Source organism: Pleurodeles waltl, chromosome 7 (genome assembly GCF_031143425.1).
Source record: "Pleurodeles waltl isolate 20211129_DDA chromosome 7, aPleWal1.hap1.20221129, whole genome shotgun sequence".
Classification (NCBI taxonomy): domain Eukaryota; kingdom Metazoa; phylum Chordata; class Amphibia; order Caudata; family Salamandridae; genus Pleurodeles; species Pleurodeles waltl.
Genome location: NC_090446.1, coordinates 1493731094 through 1493756142, shown reverse-complemented (window position 1 = coordinate 1493756142; position 25049 = coordinate 1493731094). Strand labels below are relative to the sequence as shown.

At 43.6% G+C, this 25049-nt stretch overlaps 1 protein-coding gene across 1 annotated transcript in view; it reads right to left on the bottom strand.

Moving 5' to 3' along the window:
* The window catches only part of LOC138246565 (chemerin-like receptor 1), a 57163-nt gene extending 32612 nt beyond the window's left edge, over positions 1 to 24551 (bottom strand). The window contains exon 1 of the mRNA XM_069201244.1: positions 24478 to 24551. The gene's annotated coding sequence lies outside the window, so the exon portion shown is untranslated. The remainder of the gene's footprint in view (positions 1 to 24477) is intronic.
* Positions 24552 to 25049: the final 498 nt, after the last annotated feature.

Here is a 25049-nt window from a genome sequence, read left to right as displayed (position 1 = left end):
TCGGATCAGCAAACAACAACTTTGGGGTACCATATTGTTGCCAGAACCAACAGTAGCTAAGAAATCTTCACCTTTGTGAAAGATTTCACCTCACCATCAGCCACCTCCAATTCAATGACTCTCAATTCTTCAGCAACAAAATCACCACCATTTACAGCAACTTTAACCGCAACCAGACCCAGCAGAGCTCGCCAAATGCCTCCCAATCTTATCCAAAGAGCCGTTGCCAAGCACATGGCCTGTCATCATCCCAGAGGAAACCACTGCCACCTAGAAGTCCATCCACTCACGGGCCCCATCAGACACCTGCCCTCACTATGCCTACTCTAGAGCACTGAGGCTCCTCATCTCTCCTGACTGAACATCCCTCTTTTCTCAGTGTATCTCATTCACTTCTCTCCGCTCCCCTGCCATGTAGCAGGGAGACCTTTTGGCATGATTGCAGGTTTACTAGTCCTCACATGCAGCACATGCAAGTAGAAGAGAAATATGGGCTGAGTCAGGGATCACTGTAAACAGAGTGCTATTCATTTGAATTTATTGGGACTAGTGACTCATGTATTTCTAGTGCTTTGACATCCCAGCCTGATCAGGAAGCACTGCGAAAGCATGGATCATTTGTATAAAAAGCATTACACAGTATAAGATAGGCTTCCACAGTATAAGATGCACACTGTATAAGATGGGCAGTTGCCAAATGTGCAAAACAATTCAGGGGGACATTTACTATTATTTCATGCAATGTGGTACTGCCTGCCTTGCGAGACAGGCAGAGAGCAGAAATGCTCCACATTTACAAAGATATAGAGTATTTCTATTCTCTCATTGTGCTTGTGCACTGTGTGTTGTTGAGTACCAAAGAAGGCATCCTTGCACTCTAGTGGAAGTGTCTGCATTTTGGGCAGGAATGTTTTTGTGCAGGAAAGGACACGTTCTTGTACATAAACAATCCTTTAAGGCATATTCCTATTTATTATATGTGATGCAAAATGATTTTTGTTCTGTTGAACTCTAAGTAATAAATAATAGGCTTCCACTCTTATTGGAAGACTCCACCTCAATTACTGTAAGGACTAAGAGAAGGAAAAGTGTGGTCATGAAAGCAGTGGTGGAGAGAAAGTGTTAAATAAAGAAATTTCTCCTTGTTGTGCTTCTGTCCGGTAGGCACACTATTTTGGTGCAAACCCATGTTTACAAGTCTTTATAAACCTGGATTTGCATCAAAATACATGGGTGGATGCATGGGAACGCCTATGCTCAACTTATGTAATGCTTGTAAGAAGCAAATGAACGCAAGGCAGTACTATGGGCAGTGTTGATTTTTTTTGTATTTACTAAACCACTCAAGCATGGCTTAGTAAATGTCAAAAAAAGATTTTCCTTTGGAACTGCGGCACAAAAGTGATGCAACCCAGATGGAAAATCATGGTAAATCTGGCCTTCAGTATCTAAATGATTCCAGTGTTTTCAAAAGGTATATCCGTAGTAAAGTCCACCAGTGAGAGGTGTGATAGTGCTTCCTGTAGTATGTCACTGCTAGCCTGTGAGGTGTGTGATAGTGCTTCAGGTAGTATGACTCATAGGTTATATATAAATCTACACAAAACACACACAATTTGGAAGTTCCTCATTCCTACATACACGCCAATGCTTTTTCAGTACTTAGTAGGTGTGCAGTACTTTGATTAATCTAAGACATGTTTTAGGATTGTTGCAAAAAAAGGTTACGAATCAGATTAAACGAATTTTGTGTCAAAATCTCATGTCTCTAACTGATATTACATAAGATTCAAATTACACCATAGTCTGATTCTTGTGACGCTTTAAAAGTGTTTACACTTACGTTGACAGGGAACACTGGATGCATATTAGGATTCTCATTACTCAAGGAACATTGGCCCTCATTATGACATCGGTGGTCTATTTCTTAGACCGTCAAAGTCACGCCAGCCACAGGACCGCCAGTATTAACGGTCGTCAGTTCACCATATTGGTGGTCGGCGGTCTAGTGGAGCTTGTGCCGTCGCCACTGCCACGTCACCACAACACTGCCTGCCGTATTACTACATTGTAGACAGTGTGGCGGTGTTGTGTTGGCGGAGCGCAGTCGGTGGAACAAGCGCCATGGACCCCCCAGACATCCACCGCAACCACCAGGTAAGGTGATCGTACTGACAGGGGAGGTGGTTGTTGAGTGTTGTGTGCGTGATTGTGTGTGTTTGTGTGCGTGTGTGTGCAAGTGCCTGTGCTTGCGTGAATGCCTGTATGCGGGGGAGGGAGGGGGTGTTGTGGCTGTGTGTGTATGTGTGTGTGAATGAGTGTGCGTGTATGTGTGTTTGTATGTATGTATGTCTGGATGTGTGCGTGTATGCATGTATGTGTGATGTGTGCATGTGTGGATGAGGGGGCCAGAACGTGGCCGGGGCGGGGGTCAGAATGGGGATCGGGGGTGGGGGGGTGTCACTGCTTGGGGGTGGGGGGGCTTCTGATCAGGTCAGGGGTGGGGGGCTTCTACATGGAGGAGGGGTTGGGGAGTCCTGTTGTGGCGACAGAATGAGTATTCCTATCACCAGTATCCTTACCGCCAGGGATTACGTGCGGGGCTGCTGTCACAGAATCCCTGGTGGTAAGGATACTCATAATACCGTGGGCAGTGTTAGGTGGACCGCCGGGTCAAAGGTGGACAACCTTCAGCCAGGTGGTCCCACCCCCCTGGCAGAACAGGCAGTGAACTGGCTGCAATGCAGCCAGTTCACTGAGGTGGTCATTATTTGGCGGTCCTGCACCGCCACGCTGTCGGCAGTCTGACCACGACCACAGGCGTGGCGGGGCAGGACCGCCAAGGTCATAATGACCACCATTATGTTTAGTATAAAGGATGTTGTAACATGGAAGTAAGCAGCCACCATGCATGAATGTCTTCAGTGTTACACACATGCCATTCATTTAGAAAGCTTCATTGAACAAAATCTGCTTTATTCCTATTTAGCCAAAGCAAGTTAGGAACTCGCACAGAAGTAGGCATCTGCGACTACTGGTTAGTGAGCTATTTCTGTGCAGAAGGTACCCCCTAATTTTAAGGCCCTGATTATTGCTCTGGGTCTGCAAGAAATGTCACTGGTGGTGCCATTCTCATTATGACCATTAGGGGAAAGTGATGTTATGTACTTTTATTAGTATCCCAGGATTGCTGAATATAAAATTACAGTACTGTCTTTAACTATACCCTGGTAGTTGTTGATTATATCTGAAATACCAGCTCATATTCCTGGTCTTATGATCCACTGCAGAGTTGTGCTTGTGGAAAGCCATAATGCACAATACATCCGCATGGCAGCCTTTACAAAGATGATGGGGAGTGCTGTTTTCTTCTGTCGGACTCTGAATAAATAAATTATAGGCTTCCTCCGGCATTAAAAGGACCCGCCCAAAATATTTTAAAGTCTAAGGCAAGGAAAAGTGTGGTGATGAAGGCAGTGGTGGAGAGAACGTTTGTTTTGACTTTAATAGTGAATTTTAGATAGTACATTAGTTAAAAATATATATTTAAAATATATGCATAATATTGAAACACATAATCTGAATAATAAAAGAGGTAAATAACTTTGTCTCAATTGTTTAAAAACATAAGGCCTTATTTACATTTCGGTGAAAGGGTTACTCCGTCAGAACGATGATGGGCATCCCATCAACTGGAATATAAATCAGATTATTTCCAATGGAATTTATATTTGGACAGTCGGGATTTCGGTCACAGTTGTCATAGAGTAACCCATCCGCCAAAATTTAAATCAGGCCCATAGTTAGGAATTTTTATGGAAACATTGACAGCAGAAAAAAAGAATGAGAGGATTAACCATCATTTCATTTGTATCTAGCCACCACAGCATAATCAGAATAAAGGAGACCAACCTGCATAATAAATTCTGTATTGAACCCAATTAGGAATTAGGTGCACACCAAACACCAAGGTATTTGATCTTAGTTGCAGTCCACATAAAATCAGAACCTTCATACATGTGGTTCTTACAATGGCATTTAAAGGAAAGATTTCTGTTTTATTCAACGTCACCTTACAGCCGGAATTTGAGAGTATATTTAGACTTTAACCAAAAATGGTTTTAATTAAGTTACAGGATTTGACAAATATAAGGAAATAACTATCTTTAGCAGGATTTTCCCCCTAATGCTTGCCGTGTTCTTTTAGCTGGATTTTGAACTCAGTTTACTTTACCCCTACTAAAAGTAAAGTCTCTGGACACCACCTTTAAACATGGTTAGATTGGCTTACCCTTGATTCACATATTTAACTTTTCAATAAGTCCCTAGTATGTGGTGAAAATGCACCCAAGACCTGAAGGTGAAATGTCATCTTTGGACCAAAACACCCATTGTGACACCCATCAGTTTGGTCTATAAAACCTGGCTTTAGGCCTGCCATGTGTAGCCCGAATAAAACAGATTAACAACCAGCTATTAGGCCTGTCAAAATAACCCTTTTTGACTGGCAGAAAACCAGCCTTTAAATATTAACAAGTAACTCCTTAGCACACCTAGTCTCCCACAAGGATGGATGCCTGGTATTTAAAAGTGAAACATGTAAAAAAATAAATTGTGCTGTTCCTGTAGTATCTAGCCCCCCAACTCTATTTTAAATGGCAGGATCTGTAGCTGGTTCCTAGAAAATGCCAAACTACAGATTATAAAATGTAATCTGTAACTTTTGATAGGGCATGGCTAAAATAGCCTTTCAAAGACTATTTAAAAAATATATATATATATTGGTGCAGCTAGATTTTTAATAAACATTTAGGAATTGTAACGTTGAGAAAACTACTTTTTTCCTGTCTGAAGATCCTGGAGGCTAATTTGAATTAGTCTGCTAGCAGCTGCCCGGTCCTGTTCTTGACCTTGATGAAGTGTTAAAACTGCTCACAGAGCAGATGAATGGCTTAGGACTGGTGACAAGATGGACTAGGGCGGTGTGTGTAATACATATCAGCTCATTAAAGGCTGCTGGGGAGGCTCCAGAAAATTAATGATGCTGAAAGGAACATAGGGGAAGCCTGCTCATTCATAGCTTAGTGTGTGGGGGGGTTCAGGTAAAGGACAGCTGTAGGTATTTTAGGTTCAAGTAGACAGTTGGCCACCATCCCAGAGGGAGGTAGACCACATCACACAACCAGTTTGTTGGTAAGAAGGGGACTGCTCAGTTCCCTAAACAAATCCCTGACTGGTACACATGCTCCCTTTAAGGGCAGAAGGACTTTGCCAGAATGGTGCAATAGTTTGCAGCAAGGTAAACAGATGTGCTGCAAAAGTGGAGAAGGTTGCACCCAGGAACTTTTCCTAATTGTTTATGGAGTGCCCAGGAGTCACCCCACCCACTTACTAGCGCAAATCCTAAATGTTGAGCCCCATGGAACATTCCTTTGAATACAGTCTGGACCTACAGAAGATGCAAAAAGGATTGGATCTGGTGTCTCTAATCTGAGAGAAGCCCGAAGGGCTGGACCTGCTCCTCTTGTTCCCAGGACAAAGATATGGACTCCAAGGGTCAGTTTATGGACCTCCTGAGTGGCTACAGATTTGCAATACTGCAAGTCACCTTTTTCCTGTTGTGTCCAGTTGACCTGTACCACCTGGACCTTGACAGAACCTTGTTGTGGCCTGTGCTGAAGTGAGCCCTGCCACATAAGTGCTGCTCCTGAAGTCCTAGGAGCCCTATAAGTGATGCAGGGGAGTTATTTCAAAAACCTTGAAAAGTTGTTTTCAACATATTGGATTTCTAAGATCTCCTGAGCTGTCAGCATGACCTTGCAGCAGAGGTGTCTAATTTCGATGCAGCTTGAAGGATTTTCAGTTCTATAAAAAAGACTAAGGGCCTGATTAAAAGGTTTGTGGTCCAAGGACAGCCAGCCTTGTGGTGACAGTCGAACCATCACATCTGTGGTGGTCCGACTGCCACATCACAACCCTGGTGGGTGGACCGACCAGGGCACCCCTGTACCCACCAGGAACATGGTTCCTGACAGGCTGACGGTGGTCTGAGTTGTACTTAGCCAGGGCGGCACTGAACTCAGCGCTGCCTGGCTGATTACAACTCAGCTTTCCACCAGCCTTTCCATGGTGGAGACCCCACGATGGAAAAGCTGGCAGAAAGCCAGTGCAGGGGCCCCCTGTCTAGCATCATCGGAATGCACACTGCACTGTTGGCAGGGCTCATTCTGATGGTGCTGGTGTCCTATGGCATTGGCCACGGTAGCACTGTTCCCGCTGGTCATCCCGGACGGGAATGAGTAATACAATGTTCTCATCGGTCAGCCTGGCCGGAACATTGTAATACGCTTTGGGGGACATCACCGATATGAGGTGCTGTCCTCCCCATGAGTTTGATGGTCGGCTAGTCCAGCTGCCAAACTTGTAATGACCCCCTAAGTCAGTAGATGGAGTCTTTGACCCAATTGAACCCGCTTGGTGTATCCAACCCTTGCTCCATCACAGTCAACCTGAAATCACACTGCACTTCCATAAACTATCAGTGGTGCTTAGTGCTTTTAGGGCTCACAAAAACATCCTTGTTGACTGTGTCATCAAGCCTACCAACACAAAGCAATTTATTTGAAAGGCTCTGAAATGCAGACTTATGTGGTAAATTATTATTATCACTATTATTATTATTATTAGTAGTAGTATAATTAATATTATTATTTTATCAGAATATTTCTTGTGAATGTATGATTTACTCCCATGGAGTCTTCTGGCATTGTTGTCCTGTAGGAGGATGGGCAATCTGGTGCTCTAAATGTTCATCTAAAAGCCAGGTTTTCACTGCTTTACTAAAAGGCAGGAGAAGTAGGATGGAATGAATAGACAGAGGGCTTATTTTCCAGAAAAGAGCTCCTTTATCCCCAGAGGCTCTTCTACCAAATTTCGAGTGTGAGATGGTGAAAGATGCCTGGGAGCTAGAGAAAGGACATTGTGTATCCTTTCTGCTACTAGTGTCCATTTGCAATGTGGATCATTAGTCCAATCCAGTGTTATGCGGTGCTCAAGTTGTATATATACAGGTGTTAATAGGATGTTATGCTATTTACTTTACCGTTTTTGAGTGTAGGGAGGGGCCATGGCTCATGACAGACATGATGCCTCTCTCTCAGCAATGGGAATATATAGCGTATTACACCCTGTACATCTGAATATGTGTTCATGCTATGCTGTGTTTTCAAGCATATTAGTTAGAAAAAAGGGTCAGATTTAGCAAGGTATTTTCTAACCTCCATAAATTTTGATTTGTGCTCACTTCAAGAAGGTAAGAGGGCATCAAATGGGTGATAGATGTGTGTTACCATGCAACCGCCCATAGTTTTTGACTCAAAGCCCTGTCTACCTCAAGTAGGTAGACAATGATATACACCTAAAACTTCCACCTTCTTGCGGCAGGTGTAAAATTTGAGAAAACATTTATTTTCTCTAAACATTTAAACTTGTTTGTGTTTGTGTGTGTTGCAATGTACAATACATATACAGAGTGAGAAAAGTTTAAACAATGTCTAAGCATACCAATTTGTACTGAAAAGCTACCCTTCCAGTACAAAACCTATTCTAGGTATCATGTGCACAACTTTGCACTATAGATGTGTGCGTGGCACATTACAGCTTAAAATTTTAAAATGTGCCAGCACAGGAATGACAGCAGCAGCCCATATTCCTGCGTATATGGCGCTGTCCTGCTCTCTTTCTTTAACATAAAATGAAGAAGCAACTTTGGATGCTGCACTGTATTGTGTGGAATATTATTAAAAAGTGATGGAAGTCTAGAGTAAAGGGACTAATTCTGTGGGTACCTTTGTTGATTTCGTTAGATGAAGATTGGACCCGTGCCATAGATGGCTTTGTAGACAACGTTGAGAGCCTTAAAGAAGAAGCATTTGGCAAAAGATGTCCAGGGAAATGTAGGTAAAGATTGTTTGGTGTGGTTTTGTATGCATAGGTAGAAGGGTTTCCTTGCTTATGTGTTTTGCATTGTTGGAAGTTTTCAGTGCACAAAGAGTGGGGATGCTAGATCCAAGTGTCCATTGTTTATAGTCTAGAGACAATGAGGACAATGTAACCTAAGTTTCAGTGGAAAGTGATATTGGGGAAAATGTACTGAAGTGTTTGCATGGCATGGAAAGTTCTTGTTATGGCTTACTTACTTGGCAGAAGAATGAAAGGTCAAAGACTATGCTCCTAGAGTTCTGACTTTTGTAGATTGAACCATAATTATCCTGGGTTAGTAGGAACATATGTACAGAGGTAGGTACACTTCCATTACCTTCATGTTTGGATCTCAGTTTTAAATGAGGTTAGCATTAGACTGTGCCTCAACATGAAATGGTTGAAGGCTCAGAAGCATGGATTTAGATGACAGATGTGTAGTTCCTGCATGGGTTTTCTAGCTTCAGGGTGACCTGTGTGTCTTGGACATCATTGCAGCAAACCAATTCTCAAGGGCTTGATGAGGAGGCTTATTGAAAAGATAAAGAGGAGCGGAGTGAGGGTCAATGCTTTAAGCATGAAAAAGCTGAAATTATGTGAATAGAGGAATTTGACGATACTAAATCTACAAATGAGTTAAAAAGAAATCTAAGATGATGTGTTGGTGTCCATTGAACCTCAGTAGGAGGGGTCAGTGGTGATTAGTGGGAAAACCTGCAGACATAACCATTAGCAATAGTAAAAATTAACCCATTTCTTCCCCTCTAATCTGGTGGAAGTGGAGATCACCTTGGATTCAGAGATATTTCCTTTGTTATCACTACTCAAGTGAATTTTCTCTTTCAGTGAAGGAAAGAGATAGAACCATCTCCAAACATGCTACTGCAGAGGGAAAAGGATCTCTGCACTGGCAGATGATAAAGAAAAGTAAGATCTATTTCCCACCTGGACCCTCTACATGATATACTTGTAAATCCTGATGTGTTAACATTGGACTGAGAAATCGTGGTACTGTGTAGTGAAGTAGTTATTGAATGCAGCATTCTCACACTAGTCTCACATTATCATGGGTATTTCCCCCTGAAATTTGAAACATGAATTAGCTGTTTTGTCTCTGTTCAGTATTCAGGGAAAGTTGCGGATGACATTGTAACGCGAAGGGTTAATTAGCTTGAGCAGTGTAGATGAGCGTGATGCCTGTTGAAACCCCCTCCCAGACATCGTGGAAAAGTTCATGATATTATTTTCACACTTGTTTGTGTAGAAGACTCCGTCTCAACCTTGAGAACGAGTACAGGGAGAAGATGGAATGTAAACAAAGGCTGGAGCAGAGCAGACAAGTACTGATAACATTAGCTAGAAAATGCCAGAATGAGATAGAATAAAAGCTTCGAGTTATTTAAGCACTGAACTGTGTGTGAGGGATTTGAAAGCTCGCAGATGGAATTGTGGAAGCTGCCATGGCCCAGCGCTGCCTCCCTGTTTGCTCGTGGTGCTTGAGGGGGAGAGAGGTCCAAGCAGGTGGTAGAGGGCTCCCCAGCATGTCGTGGATTAAGTTAAGTTTCCACACAGGGATAAAACACCTTTGTTTCTCTGCTGTATTATTATGACTGATTATTTATGCCTGCACTGTGTTTATAACCTGAAGTATTCAACTCGTTTTTTTTATTCTGCTTTCTAAACCTATTAGTTTGAACTGCTGCAATAACTGAAACATGCATTTTGGTGTGCAGTACATCAAAGCTTATCTGAAGTATTCCTGAATATTGTAGTGCAATGCATTTTAGTGTACAGTTAATCAAGACATATCTGTCAATTAATTCTTTGCCTATATATATATATATATATATATATATATATATATATATATATATATATATATATGTATATATATATATAAATAGATATATAAATAGATGCTTTTCATTGCTATTCTTATTCTACTATTATTAATGTGCTAAATGCTTACATTTTACCTGCAATTCTAGTAAAGCTAAATTGTATTTATAATTTGCGTGTGGTCCTTCATTGAGCGTCCTTATTGACTTATACCGCACAGGTGAACCAGCCACCTGGATAAGACATTTGTTACCAGAAGTGGGGTATAAGTCAATAATGCCTCTTTGGGGACATAAGAAAAGTGAGGCAGAGAGCGGAAGCCAGCATGGGGCAGAAGCCAGATCAATTTGTGGTGGTTAGATGAGAAAGTGACTCCTCTCTTAGTGGAAGATGCGGTTGAGAGTGTAAAGCTAAGAGGGGCAAAGCTGGAGCTGAAAGCAGCAGGGCAAGTGAGATGGCTTTACCTGTCTGCGCTCCGTACGGAATACGGGAAAACATTAACACACAATGCAGAGATAATAAAACTGCGGGATGAGGTTGCAGCCTTGTAGGAAAGGCAGTTACTTATGAAAGAGACAATAGAAAGTGCAGTGACTCGGGGTGATCAACTGGAGGCAAGGTGCACCACATTAGCAGTACGAGTAGCAAAACAGAAGAGTAGACAGAAGCCTAAAATGCCCTCAACTGTGCAAGTGAGGGCACTGATACGCAAACAGAAGAGTAGGCAGAAGCCTAAAATGCCCTTAACTGTGCAAGTGAGGGCACTGATACGCAAACAGAAGAGTAGGTAGAAGCCTAAAATACCCTTAGCTGTGCAAGTGAGGGCATTGGTATGCAAATAAAATTGGGATCCACATACTTGGGAGCATGAGGTGGAAGTACGTGTAACAGAACTAGGTGGAGTTGAAAGTGGAGAAGGACGTGTAGGTGAAATTGAAGGTGGAAAGGGAGGGAATGGCGGGCAAATACAGAATTCTTGTTTGGTAGGAGATTATACGCAGAGTGAGTTGTTACAGAGAACCTGTATGTTAAGGCAGATGCCTGCAGAGCCTTTGTTTAAATGGTTGGTGAGGTTGTGGGACACTGGAGCAGAAGATGCATTACAGAATTCTTTTACGTTAGGTCCCATCACAGAGGAGACCCGTTTGAGCTGGAAATGATAGTACAGGATGATTTAGATGATGTAGTGATGTGGAGCCTATGGCAGAGGCAGGAAAAAATGAGGGTGCCACAAGATTGGGCCTTAGTAAAAATAGAACGCATAACTGATGATCGGCCGGTCACTTTAAAAACATGGGTCCCCTTACTAGGTTGGACAAGAGAAGGAGGGGTTGGCAAGAAAGTAGGCAGAGTGCAGGAGTTTGCCATCGTGAAGTGGAAATGGTATCTGCAGCAGAGGGCAGAACCGGGGCCAGCAGGAGAATCGAAGTTACAAGAAGATATGCTGGGGGCAGTGGACTTACAAGCAATGGTCCCCTCACCAGAGCCATTTGAGATGGAGTCACCATTTAAAACAGCCCGCCTTTTGAACAACTCACCTAAGAAGAACAACAAAATGCATGGTTTACAGATGGCACCGCCCGGTACCATCAAGGAAAGAGACAATGGCAAACAGTCGCATTCCAGCCTGCTACAGAAACGCTGTTGCTGCGAGGAGGAAATAATGGATCAAGTCAGCTTGCGGAACTGCAGGGGGTAGCAGCAGTAATCGAGCAGGCCCCCATCGGGGAGAAAACGTTTGTGTACACTGACAGCTGGGCCACCTATCAAGGACTAGTAAGCTGGGCCCCGACTTGGCGCAAGGACGGATGGAAAATTAAAGGCACTCCCATTTCGGTAGGCGAGCAGCTATGGGAAGAGGTGGAGAAAGGGCATAAATGTCAAATCTATGTGGGACATGTGGACGTCCATTGCCCTTTGGACACCTCACTTGCATCTCTATTCGACAACACCGTAGATCAGATGGCCAAAACACGAACAGTGGTCATCAAGGAGGAAGCTGAAGCCGCTTTAGCAAACAGGGCCCATGCAACATCCGGACATCCAGGAGAGAATGGCACTTATGCATGGGCACAGCTACGACAAATTACAGCCACTAAAGAACAAGTGCAAAAAGCAGTAAAGGAGTATCACACATGCAACCGGATTAGACAAATGCCCTTGCAAAAGAAGCCTGGCGGCCATCTCAGAAGAGGAACTGCAACTACTACTGTGTGGCAATTGGACTATATCGGGCCGCTACCAAAGGAAGGAGGAAAAAGATACGTATTGACCATGGTGGACACCTACTCTGGCCTTATGTTGGGTATGCCTGTAAGTCTGCAGACCAAAAGTCCACTTTACGAGGGCTAAACGACCTGATAAAACATTATGGGGCACATGATGAAATCCAAACAGATAGGGGCACACACTTTGCAGGGAAAATAGTGCAGGATTGGGCGCAGGAACAGGGAATTCAGTGGATTTTACACCTTAGTTATTATCCACAAGCTGCAGGCATGATTGAGAGATACAACGGACTGTTGAAAGAGCAGCTAAAAAAGTTATGAGCACACCAGACTATAAAAGGATGGAGTAGTAATTTAGACAAAGCCTTGTTTGAATTGAACAATAGACTAGTCGGGCAGCAGACTCCTTTCATTCGGATGACAGGGCATGATAAAGAAATCACCCACACAATGATTGTCTGGAAAACAGACCCTCGAGCTCGATTACCTTTACAGGCTACTTCTGGCAGTATAGGACTGGACCTGTTTGCGCCAGAGGATGGAGAAATACCCGTAGGACAGGTGAAGACTATTCCCCTAGGAATAGGAGTGAGACTACCATCCGGAACATATGGTAGAATTGCCCCTCGATCCAGTCTAGCCATCAAGGGAGTGTCGGTGCTAGGGGGAGTCATAGACCCAGATTTTAGAGGAGAGGTTAAAGTAGTATTATTGAACCAAGGAGATGCTACTGTATCGTATCAAGCACATGACAGACTTGCCCAATTGATTTGTGAACAAGCGTATATACTCCCCACATGGAAGAAAGATCTGCCCCCCGATAACACCCAGAGAGGTGAGGGAGGATTTGGAAGCACAGGAAGAAAAGTATGGGTGAACCATCCAGGAAAAAAAAAAAAAAAGCCAGCGGCAGGAGAGCTATTGAGTCAAGGGGTGGGGAGTACGTATATTATACTTTTAAAGAACTCAAATGTACCTGTATTTGTACTTGCAGTGAGACTTACCCCACGGTCGTAAATGATGACATCTGCATCGATGACGTGATTCATGATTATAACCGGGAAAAGTGTATGAGTCCGACCGAATATAGTCTGTCCTGTCATTTGTGCAACTCAAGCAGCTAACATAACTGATGACCATGGAAATATTTTACTTTGCAACGTGGAGGTACCTGGAGGCAAGTGGATGGCTGCCAAAGCGACCTGGAAGGTAACTGGACAGCAAATCCGACATGCCAACGGACTGAACAAGGTGGAGAGGACGCCAGCAACAGTATAGGCTTTGAGTTACATGCTAAACATGATATGTAAATATTGTGATACCAGGACACATGGTGGTTGTTACAATGAACAATAGGATACCAGCCTTCATGTTTTATATAACCGAAAGACGCATGGTTAACAACTTAAGCAACGTTACTATAATGCAATATAGAATAGGATGTGAGCAGGTCCTGCATGCAAGCATAATTAACCATATTGTGTTACAAATAACTATTGCCAAGGGGAATGTCTCTACACACCATGGACACTACAGTTATGGCCCTTGCTAAAGTTACGCAGTAGAAGAGATCTAGGGTCCTTGATAGCTTGGGCTACCGGAATCGGGGTAGGGGCCCTGAATTCTTTGGATGTTGAAGCCATTAGGAACATGCTATCTTCTACAGGATATAGTACAGAAGAGGCCATAAAAATAATTTCTCAATGGGGGCCTACACACTAACAAGAAGTATGGAAAGTCCTGCATGGGTTGTATCGTGATTGGCAATGGCATAATTTCACTTATGAACAATTTGGAAAAAGCTTTCAAAGCACCCAAACAATGTCTGGAAGAATTCAGTGCATACTATGTCAAAGTATTGTTAATCAACAGTATGTAGACTTCAAAGCGGAATGGGGACAGCTTCAAGGTGAATATTAGAGACAACAATTGCATTTGCCTGAGGAAATATGGGATAAAGCCTATACAATTCCATTGTGAGGGAGAGATGTGTTATGCTCATTTTGATATAGCTAGAAGTAATCTTCCCCCTGAAATATGGTGCCCCTTTATATTGCTCCCCGTAGTAATAGGTGAAGAATGGTGGATACCTCACACTAACAAAAATGGATTGATCAAACAAATCACACCGTAGATCCCACTAGATGTGCAGATTGGTCTAAGGGGTGAGTATGTACCCACATTGGACGGGCGCTAGACCCATGCCTTCACCCAATACCAGGAGAATGTGAATGGTTATACTATTAATGGCACAGACTTATATCAGATAGGAACAGAGAGTTTACCAGCATTATTGACATAAGCACTCACATCTTGTACTGACCAAGTTCACCATAACCACATTACAGACGCAAATGCGTGCGCAGTTAGAGTGGAACATCTTGCTTGTTGTTAAGCTACCCAGATAAGAGGCAATCAGGCACTACGCACAAGTTACCTTTGATAAACTTGATATGTCAGCTAAATACACCAAGGATACAGCCATACTGATGACCATAAACACTAAACAGCTTATGCACACTGCTTCATGCATCCAGCAAATAACTGAGCATCATTGGTATGACATCTTCTTAGGCTGGGCACTAGGAGCTATAAAGACGCTAACTATAGTGTTACAACAGCTAATTTGGTTATTGATTGTTTGTGTTACGCTAATGACTATACTATATAGACTATATGTATGCACAAAGCAGTTTTCATACTAAAGATGCAAGCGCTTAGAATAACGTTGACCAGTATTAGTAGCAACCTAGCTAGCGGAATTTCAAAGCAAATGATATCCGTTTCAACATGCATCACGCTCATCTAAGGGGTGGAGTGTTCAGTATTTAGGGAAAGTTGCGGAAGACATTGTAACGCAAAGGGTTAATTAGCTTGAGCAGTGTAGATGAGCGTGATGCCTGTTGAAACCACCTTCCCAGACATCGTGGAAAAGTTCATGATATTATTTTCACACTTGTTTGTGTAGAAGACTCCGTCTCAACCTTGAGAACGAGTACAGGGAGAAGATTGAATGCAAACAAAGGCTGGAGCAGAGCAGAGCAGACAAGTACTGATAACATTAGCTAGAAAATGCCAGAATGAGATAGAATAAAAGCTTCGAGTTATTTAAGCACTGAACTGTGTGTGAGGGATTTGAAAGCTCGCAGATGGAATTGTGGAAGCTGCCATGGCCCAGCGCTGCCTCCCTGTTTGCTCGTGGTGCTTGAGGGGGAGAGAGGTCCAAGCAGGTGGTAGAGGGCTCCCCAGCATGTCGTGGATTAAGTTAAGTTTCCACACAGGGATAAAACACCTTTGTTTCTCTGCTCTATTATTATGACTGATTATTTATGCCTGCACTGTGTTTATAACCTGAAGTGTTCAACTCATTTTTTTTATTCTGTTTTCTAAACCTATTAGTGTGAACTGCTGCAATAACTGAAACATGCATTTGGGTGTGCAGTAAATCAAAGCTTATCAGAAGTATTTAGTTTGTTTATATATTGCCTCCTGAACATCGTAGTGAGAGCCTGCTGCAGTAATTGAAACATGCATTTTGGTGTGCAGTATATCAAAGCTTATCTGAAGTATTCCTGAATATTGTAGTGCAATGCATTTTAGTGTACAGTTAATCAAGACATATCTGTCAATTAATTCTTTGCCTATATATATATATATATATATATAAATAGATGCTTTTCATTGCTATTCTTATTCTACTATTATTAATGTGCTAAATGCTTACATTTTACCTGCAATTCTAGTAAAGCTACCTGGATTAGACAGTCTCATTCTTGGCCCTTTCCCCAGGACAAATGTTGGTTGATTTTACCACGAGAAATCAGTCTAGGCTAAAACCAAAAGATGCAAAATAACCACAAACATCATTATACCAAATTAGGTGGAATGTTCCTGTTTCCGCACTAATCAGGATTTTCACTACCCTCGTAATGAAGACTGCAGCTAAAAGCATGCCTTCAGGAGCAATTTGTTTGTTGAGCTCTCAACTAGGAGACTAACAAAAGAGTCTGGGCACCTAACTTCAGGATTGGAAAAACATCAATCTGTCTTCTGGACCTCGAGTCACCAAACTGACAGGGGTAGCGAAGGGAAATCACATATCCTTGCATGATGGAGATCATCGTTCTACTGAGCACTTGTTCTGGCCGTAGGGGCTTATTTAGACCACTGGTTCACCTGCTGTAATTAGCATTGGGCAAACCATCACATTGTTTCCAGCAAAGCCCCCTCAGGCTCTGCCATCCTGAACTTAGACCAACAGCTGTACGGATATTGGTCCATCAGTCTAAAGGGCTTATTTAAGAAAAGTGGCGCTGTACAAAGTGCTTCCCCACTATTTTTGCACCCCTTACCACCCTACTAATCCCACCATGTGTGTGCCGTATTTAAAATACAGTGCACCATGGAGGTAGTTCGGGGACTAGTGTCAGAATTGTGGATGCTAGTCTGGAGCTTTGCAGGATTAGCATAAAAAATGTTGACGCTAATCCTGCAAAGCTCGTTGAGGCCCATTGTAATCAATAGTGTGCCTCCTTTTAATGCCAGCTTTGAGCAGGTGTTAAAAGTGCCAAAAAAATTGATGCAAAGAAATCACCCCCTTTGCATACATTATGCCTGGCGCAGGCATAATGTAGCGCAAAGGGATACAAAGTGGTGCAATGCATGCATTGCGCCACTTTGTAATTATGGCACAGCGTTTTTGGGCTTCAAACGCACCATTAGTGTCAAATAAATGACGCCAATGTGTCATTAGAATGGCGCTAGCGGCTCTTAAATATGCCCCTAATTATCTCAAAACCATCCTGTCCAATTAGGGCAGACTTTCTGACATGCTTGTACATGTTTGGGAGTGCCAAAAACTGCCTGGTGGTCTTTAAGAGAAAAAGATGACCCCCATGCCATGGGAGAATATTACCACGGTGTTGGGGCCATTAGCGTTTTGTTTTTGATACAGAAAAAAAGTTTCCTCAGTAGTATCGTGAAACATGGAGGCCACACATCAAACTTTCAGTGCCACCTGATGAGCAGGTGTGGTGTTGGCTCCTTTGAAGGCACACCATGGTGAATCCTTTGAAGGCCCAAAGATCTCTGCCAGTTTGCTGAAGATATATAAATAGAGCTCCAGGTTACTCCATGAGGCAACAGAGGTTGTTACCTCTGCTACCCTGGTGGGATGGCAGGTTGCTTGAAATACTCAAAATACCACTGTGGTAAGGATTCCAAGTCAGATGGAGCAAAATTATCGAATCGAATTTTGCTCCACCTGGTTCAGAGTAAAGCAGGTTTCTTTTTTCCAAACTACTGTTTCTCCATCTATGGAACCATACCTCATACCTGAGTTAGGTCCACTGCTAGAAAAAAAAGACCTTCCTCATTCCTCCCCCACTACTGTCAGCCTCATCACCTCACCACCCCACACACATGTCCTAACTCAGAGCAGGTGGTAAATGCATGCATTCATCTTCTATGGAATTACGAATTCTGTGTGGTGATAGGGTTGGATAAAGCAGCTCCCCGGGGTTCTCCACCTTTTATACTTGTAATTGCACAGTACTGCTGCAGATTTACCTCAATGTAGTGGTAAAATTGAATGGAATTTTACCTTTTCCCCAGGAAAGTGCAATATGTACTCAGTCTCCTAGTCTCTGTTTCCACGTCCTAGGAATACAACCCTTGGAGAAACGGTTTTGTGATGAGTCTGCAAGCTCTTGTGATCAGGAGATGTAACTTGCTGATAGTCAGGGCCGGCTTTTGGGCGGTGCGTGCAGTGCAACCGCACAGGGCGCTGACCTCGAGGGGGCACTGTGTTTAGCAATAACGTCCGAAACTTGTGATTTAAAAGCATCTGCTGAAAAGTTCCTTGTGTGTCCAGCCTTCAAGAAACAATTAAAATGTCAAGATATCTCTTGGGATTAATGTTCCTGCTAGAGAGAGAGATGGGAGTTTTGCCTGTTTGCAGCTTTGACTCAACATAAGGTAGCATAGAGGGTTAATATACCTGCTGCAAAACACAGAACTATGGGGCATATTTAAGAAAAGGGGCACTGAACACAGTGCAGCACCACTTTTCTTGCACCCCTCAGCGCCCCCCCTAATGCCACCATGTGTGCTTCATATTTAAAATACTGTGCACCATGGTGGTAGTTAGGGGACTAGCGTCAGTATTTTTTATGCTATTCCGGTGCTGTGTCGGATTAGCGTAAAAAATGTTGACCCTAATTTTGCAAAGCACCCAGAGGCCCATTGTAACCAATGGAAGCCTCCTTTTAATACCTGCTCTAAGCAGGTGTTAAAGGTGCTGGAAAAAAATGACGCACAGAAATCTGGTAGATTTCTTTGTGTCACTTTTTTGGCCCCTCTAACGGGGGAATGCCACCCTTGCATACATTATGCCTGGGGCAGGCATAATGTAGCGCAAAGGGTTACAAAGTGGCGCAATAAATGCATTGCGCCTCTTTGTAAATATGGCAAACGTTTAAGGCCTTCCAATGCCACATTAGTGTAAAATAATGACACTAATATGGTGTTATAATGGCACTAGGGAGCTCTTAAATATGCCCCTATGGCAGTGCTTAACTTGTGCTTGCTGTTTCCGGTGCGGAGCACCTGCACTTATTTTTTAGGGCTGGCGCTTATTTTTCTGCCTCAAGCATTTACTGTGAGAAAAAGACACAATTGGGAAAGACGGAGGAAGAGAAAATCTAAAAATCATCACAATGGGAAAAAGCTGAAATCTGCAAGAGTGAGCTGAAGGGGCAGGGAGTGCCTGTAAATGGATTGAAGAGGCCCGAGATGGCTTCAGGATTACGCTGCCTCTGTATTCTGTGTTCACACATTTAGGCCCATATTTATACTTTTTGACGCTAAACTGCGCTAACGCAGTTTAGCGTCAAAAAGTTTTGCGCCGGCTAACGCCATTCTGAAGCGCCATGCGGGCGCCGTATTTATGGAATGGCGTTAGCCGGCGCAAGCAGACCGGCGCTGCCTGGTGTGCGCGAGAAAAACCACGTACACAAGGCAGCGCCGGCGAAGGGGGAAAATGGCGCATGGGCGTCTTAAAATGGGGCAAGTCAGGTTACGTCGAAAAAATCATCGTAACCCGACTTGCGCCATTTATTTTCGACGCCCATCCCCCATCAACATGACTCCTATCATTGTAAAGATAGGAGTCATGCCCCCTTGCCCAATGGCCATGCCCAGGGGACTTCTGTCCCCTGGGCATGGTCATTGGGCATAGTGGCATGTAGGGGGGCACAAATCAGGCCCCCCTATGCCACAAAAAATTATTAAAAAAAAATAAAAAAATACTTACCTGAACTTACCTGAATGTCCCTGGGGTGGGTCCCTCCAGCCTTGGGTGTCCTCCTGGGGTGGGCAAGGGTGGCAGGGGGGGTCCCTGGGGGCAGGGGAGGGCACTCTGGGCTCATTTTGAGCCCACTTGTCCCTTAACGCCATGCCTGACCCAGGCGTTAAAAAGCGGCGCAAATGCGCCGTTTTTAGCCACGCCCACTCCCGGGCGTCTCTTTTGCCCGGGAGTATAAATACCACGTAAAGGCCTGGGAGTCATTTTTTAGACGGGAACGCCTCCCTTGCATATCATTAACGCAAGGAAGGGGTTCACGCTAAAAAATGACGCACATTCCGGGAACTTTGGCGCTATACGCCTCTAACGCCATAGTATAAATATGGCGTTAGTTGGCGTTAGTTTAGCGTCGAATTTGCGTCGAAAAAAACGACGCAAATTCGGCGCAAACGGAGTATAAATACGGCCCTTAATTGCAGCACTTGTGTGTTTATAAGAAGGTCCTTGGGCACCGGCACCTTTTTATTTACAAATTAAGCACTGCTCTATGGGGAATATTTGAAAGAAGTGGTGCTGCACACAGTGCTGCGCCACTTTTCTTGCGCCCCTTAGCACCCCCGCTAACGCCACCATGTATGTGTCATATTTAAAATACGGCGCACCATGATGGTAGTTATGGGACTAGCGTCAGAATTTTTTACGCTAATCCAGCGCTTTGCAGGATTAGCATAAAAAATGTTAACGCTAATCCTGCAAAGCACACAGAGGCCCATTGTAAGCAACAGAAGTCTCCTTTTAACATCTGCTCTGAGCAGGTGTTAAAAGTGCCGGAAAAAAATGACGCAAAGAAATCTGTCTGATGTGAATTAGCGTGAAAAAATGGCGCTAATGTGCTGTTAGAATGGCGGTAGGGGCTCTTAAATATGCCCCAATATTTTAAGTGGCTAGCTGAGAGGATTAGTAAAGTCAGCCTTTACACGTGCTTTAAAACACATGAATGTATGTGAAAGGGGAGCGATGGAGAGATGAGGGGTACATTTGCTGGGTGGTAGTGAGTGAAACCGAGGAGGAGGTCATGGGGTGGGGGGTGCCACAATAAACTGTCGCACAGGGCGCCACCAATCCTAAAGCCGGCCCTGGTGATAGTCTCTTTTGTGAGAGGCTTGTGGCAAGGGGCCAAAAGATAATTATCTTACTTGGCTTGGTTTCTTTGAAACATGCTTCCTCTATGTCTTCAAGTGAATGCAAGGGGCTATGTTTCCGTTGACTGAAGATTAACACTGTTTCAATTGTTAATTGCTACTCATACGTTTGGTAACTTTTGCTGCAAGTGCTAAAGGGTAATTCAGTGAATTGCTGCTCTTTTTACATCTACTGCATTTAAATACATTAATGTATTGTTAATTAATAATATTATTAATTAATAATTAATTAGTATTCATTTTAATACATGAGCACTCCAAGCAAACAACACTCGCGAGAAGCCTACACTTGTAGGCTTGCAATTGAATATTTAGTATTCGTTTGGCATCTCTATAAAACATATGTCATTTTGGTAGCACGTTCTTCCTTTCTGTGCCGGGCTCTGAGTTTCAGGAACACCTATGCAAAGAAGATTAACTTGGTGTAGGAAAGTAACATAAAACCTAAGTAATACAATGTTATACTGCCATATACAAAAGACGTATTGAAGTACAACCACAGTGCCCTTTTGAAACAATCAGAAGCCATACTACTCTTAGTTAACAGTTAACAATCCACATTTACAATACACCAAACGCAAGTGAAAAACCTAACTTCCCCACACCCACATGCACACACACACACATGCGCACTGATGGCCATTTAGCCTGTCTCTTCTATGTATTTGATTGCTCTGGCTGGAGGTAAGGGGTGGCAAAAGTCTTTCGTCTCATTCATCTTATGCCCTTGTCCCTGTCACAATTTTAAGTGGGGTGATTAAAATGACTAAAGGCTGATACTTCATCCTTGCAGCAGGGGGTGCCTCACGGCTCTTCTTTGAGTCCCACATTATTCAATCTTTACAGGTTCTCCCTGGCTGACATCATCGAGTGTCACAGTTTTAACATTATCTTGCACGCAAATGATACTCAGTTGGTCATCAATCTGTCTCAGGAAACTAGAGTCTGCTGTACGCTTGCAGGTGGGCCTAGTGGAGGTGGCCCTATGGAGGGACATGAATTGCCTTAAGTTGAATGGTGGGAAAATGGAGGTGCTCATTGTAGGAAACCAGCATTTTTCTGATCTTCTGCTTGTTGGCCTGAATAACTTGGCCTTTTACCTTCCCCAAAACCAACAGTTAAGAGTCTGGTTATCTGGGTCAATGATAAATTGTTATTTGATAACCAGATAACAGCTTAGCTGGTAAGTGTGTTGGGATCCTATCAGTTCGTAATAAAATTCTTAGGTTTTTCCCTGAGGTGGCTAGGAAGACAGTGGTGCAGGCCTTGGTCATTTCAAGGTTGGACTATTGCAATGTTCTCTATTTAGGAATAAGAAAAACCCTGCTGATGAGAATTCAGTGGCTGCACAACGCCGGCAGCCTGGCTGCTTCTGAACATCTGTAGGCAAGCGTCCTTGGGTATGCCTTTGTTAAAACTGCATTGGCTACCACTTGAAAAATGGCTTACTTTCAAAGCCTTGTGTTTTTGTCATAGGATCATGAGAAACAAAGGTCCTTGTTACTTTCACCATATTCTGAATTCTTATGTTCCAGTTAGGAACTTATGATCTGCAAGTTCTTTTTTAACAGCAAAAAGGCAGCGGTTGGAGGATGCTCTTTCACTTTCCTAGCAGCAAAATGTTGGAATTCCCTGCCTTTGTCGATTAGACAGGAATCTTCTGAACTATTGTTCCAGAAAAAGTTAAAAACCTCGGTTTTTAAGCTGGCACAACAAATAGGCGGCCATAGTCTTTATCAGGTTACTGACTCACTGTTACGTAGCGCTGGAACACTCCATGCACTTCATAGATCATATTATCATTATTATTATTATTATTATTATTATTATTATTATTATTATTATTATTATAGTGATGGCTGTGATCAGTAACCGATCACCCTTACCTGAATATTGACACAAAACTATTACCTCTATAAAAATGTGAAGAGCATGCTTTAGGCACTGAGTAACATCATCCATAGTAAGCTCAATTATTCTTTTATATAATAAAGCCATTTCAACATAATGTTCAAATAAGTCTATCAGCAAAATTTTAAGAGAGTATAACCTGTGAAAGCATGCGAGCTGTGCAGCAGGCATTGGAAAGCATGATGAGACATGGCTGGTGGTGATGGGCACATGGTTTGCTGTAAGTGATGGTTGATCAACAGGCATGAGGGTAGATGTTTTTTTTAATTTGAAGTCTGCAAGTAACATGAGATGTATTTTCTGCTAATAGTCCTAGTTAAGGCGGCAATATTTACATTAAATAAATAACTGGTTTGTTTGCTTATGTGTGCATTAGGCGAGGTTTGTTGTGTGAGTGATAACTGAAAATAGAGGCAAACCTTGCATTCCAGAGTGACGAGGAATCAGTGAGATATTGTGGCTCAGTGAGAAATGTGTCCCACAAATGTTACAATATTTTACAAAATTCACATAACAAAAGAAACGTAGGGGGTCATTATGACCCTGGCGGTTCTGCCCCGCCACGCCACACCAGTGGTGGCAGCCAGAACGGTGACATAGTAGTGGTGCAGGACCGCCAAATTATGACATTGCTACTGAACTGGCTGCATCGCAGCCAGTTCACCACCTGTACCGCCAGGGGAGTGGTACCACCTGGCTGAAGGTTGACCACCTTCGACCCGGCAGTCCACCTAACACTGCCTGCGGTATTTTGAGTATCCTTACGGCCATGGATTCCGTGGCCGCAGTCACGCCATGAAATCCCTGGCAGTAAGGATACTAGCGACAGGAATACTCATTTCTGTCGCCACAACAGGACTCCCCAACATCCCCTCCATGTAGGAGCCCCCACCCCTGACCCCATCAGAAGCCCCCCCACACCCCCAAGCAGCGACGCCCTCCCTCCCTGATCCCCATTCTGTACCCCCACCCCGATCCCCGTTCTGTACCCCCCACCCCATCCACACACGCACTCACCACACTTGAATACATGCACGCACACACATCCACACTTACTCATTCACACACACATACACACATGGCCACAATACCCCCCCACCCCCGCATACATGCACACAGACTCCCCCCAGCCCCGCATACATGCATTCACACAAGCACACAGACGCTTGCACACACATGCACACAAACACACAAACACACATAACACTCCTCCACCCACCTCCATTCATACACACACACCCCCATTCACACACACAACACTCAACACCCTCCTCCCCTTTTGGTCAAGCACCTTACCTGGTGGCCGCGGTGGTCATCTGGGAGGGAGCGGGGTCCATGACGCTTGCTCCCCCGCCAGCGCCACGCCAACACAACACCGCCACGCCATCAACAATGTTGTAATACGGCGGGCAGTGTTGTGGTGACGTGGTGGTGGTGACAGAGCAAGCTCCAATAGACCGACGACCACCAATATGGCTGCTGGCGGCTTGCCCATGATATAGCGGCTGAGAGCAGCCAGCAGTCATAATATGGCGGTCTGAAGACCACCAACACTGGTGGTCATGTGGCGGGCGTCACTTCGGCGGTCTAAGAAATAGACCGCCAAAGTTATAATGAGGGCCTTACTTTTTGCAGGCATAAGAAAACTTCACCTAGGTCCAGTGTTTGTGTGGGCTTGTGCACGTGTATGTACTCCTATGGAAGTGTGATTTGTGAGGAGCAGACACTCATTTTCACCCACGACAGCAAAAGGCCCACCGTGCTTACACACATGTGCGCATGTGCACAAGAACACACACACACGCACACCTACACACACAAACACACTCACACACACACCCACACACACACAGCACTTAGGCAGACATTGTGCCCATTGTTGTCATTCCCTGTGGCTCTCCTTTGTTCTCCACCCATTTGGTTTATCCTTTCTATCTTTCCACCTTGACACCTCCGTAAACTCTTCCCTCTTCTTCTGTTTCCTCAATTTTCAACTCTGTTTGGAGTCACTCACCTTTGCTTGTGGCTCCAGCAGTGAACAAGTCCCTGGAGAGCTCCTGTTGTGAGGTCTTAGGAGTCTTTGTGAAATTAGAGTGAGCTGAACAGCAATGAGATAGGTTTTTTGAGATAAGTATCTAAGCGGAAATTATTTCACAACAGATGGTAGAGGGCAACACAGGCTACAGCAGTGAGATGGCACCAATGACTCATACAGTCTTGTCACTTATGGTTTGTATGAAAGGACCATCGAGTTTCACACCAGTGCAGTAAATCTGAAGCATGTATGAAAACAGGTATATTTCTAGGATCTCATTCAAATGAAAAAATGTGAAAACCTGCCTGGGAAGCAGAATGGGATACAATCACAGAGAATAGCAAAGTAAAGTTGGGAATGGGACGCATGGCAACGCCTTGTTTTTATATTTAGCCCTTTATTTATAGAAACTGTGAATAGAAAGTTTTACTAAGGTACTCAATTTATCAAAATAGTCTATTAATGCATAAACTATTTTGTATACAGCGAAGCAGAAATTCACTCAAAGCACCACAAACAGTTTAGTCATATGGGACCAAATGTACACATTT